This window comes from Rhagoletis zephyria, unplaced genomic scaffold (assembly GCF_001687245.7).
Source record: "Rhagoletis zephyria isolate East Lansing unplaced genomic scaffold, Rhagoletis_zephyria_1.1 Rzeph_scaffold_00667, whole genome shotgun sequence".
NCBI lineage: Eukaryota > Metazoa > Arthropoda > Insecta > Diptera > Tephritidae > Rhagoletis > Rhagoletis zephyria.
The window spans coordinates 103225-104767 of NW_016157751.1; the positions used below are offsets into that span (position 1 = coordinate 103225).

General features: G+C 36.3%; 1 protein-coding gene across 1 annotated transcript in view; it reads left to right on the plus strand.

The window, feature by feature from the left end:
- Positions 1-1543, plus strand: part of LOC108360959 (cytoplasmic dynein 2 heavy chain 1-like) — a 153055-nt gene that overhangs the window by 65817 nt on the left and 85695 nt on the right. The gene's annotated exons all lie outside the window — the stretch shown is intronic.

Consider the following 1543-nt stretch of genomic DNA (forward strand, 5'->3'; position numbering starts at 1 on the left):
CTCTTTGCTAGTCTTTTTCGATTTTGTGTCCTTTCTTAACTTCTCCACCAGGCCTCTCCTATATCCGTTATTTTCCGCAATGGCATATATTGTATCCAGTTCCTTCTTGTAGCATTCTTCTGTTAGAGGGGTCCTTTCAAGCCTCGTTATTAGTTGTTTAAATGCTGCATTTTTGTGTTGCTGTGGGTGGTTTGAGCTATTGTGTATAATTGTGTCTGTGGCTGTTGGTTTTCTGTATATTTCGAACTCTATCTTGTTCGTGGTATCGTTTATTTTAATTGTTAAATCCAGATAGTTAATCTTTCTTTCCTCTTCCGTTTCCATGGTGAATTTTATATTCTGGTGTTGTTTGTTGATATTCAATGTAAACGATTAAAAAATCTTATCGAGAATTAATAAATATTTCTATTTGTTCATAACATTGTTACAAAAAAAAAAATTAAAATTTTATACAAAACTAGCGGACTCGGCGGACTTCGTCCCGCCCGAAATTAATTTTTTTATTGAAACATTTGGTCCAACGTTTTCGCCAGCAATTCACGTTCACGTTGGGTTTTGTGGTCGACAGAAGGCATATCCTCGATTGCCGTCTTAAGTAACCTGACGAAACCGTTATACAGGGAAGAAGCCCTTGCGGCTCGATAGTGAATCGTCCTTGGATCTGTATAGTACAGTTGGCGGCAATTTCCAAACTGGTGAGTATCATTGGTCCACATTCTTTTTAGTCACCGTAAAGCAAGGACCGCAATGGTTCTGATGGTTGATTTAACAGGAGTAATTTGACTTTGATCCCTAGTGCCTCCGAATCGTCGATTTTGGCTCCAGCGCCACTAAAAATTATCAATTAAAAATTATCATTAAAATCGGTTCGGTCGTTTAGGAGGAGTTAAGCCACCAGAATAAGTCTTTTGCATACTGCATTCGTTACGCAGAAAATGCGCAATATTATCAGCGAAAAAAATTCTCAAAAACTTGCACATTATGATACTGAAATTGAGTGTACTACAAAACTGCATACTCAAAATTTGGTGCCATTTGATGCAAAATGAACTATATTTCTATAAAAAATTAACAAAAAAATTTATTATGAAAAAGAAAAAAACACTGTTCTGGGTGTATATATTTACAGATAGGTAAAAGTGTCAATATGTTTGGAAAGCGCCACGCCCCTGTTCCAGTAGCCCCAAAATCTCTATACCAATTTCCAGGACACTACCACAAATACTTCCGGATATATACGGTATGAAAAATTCGATATGTATGGGTGATGACACGCTCCCTTAATATATCGAAAGTAGTAGGTGTCCAAAATTTAAAAAAAATCGGTACAGCCGTTCACGAGAAGAGCTTCTCAAATATTGCAAAAACGCGATTTCTTTCTCAAAATCTGGAGTTGATGGAAACTTTATAATTACGTATTCTTAATCAGCACAAAAAAGCCTATCAAAAACAGCTTTAACATTTGCCGCATCAAAATCGGTGTTTCCCTGTGTTACCTACACTAATTATATAAAGAGAAGCTCCTTCTTTTTATAAGAGGTGA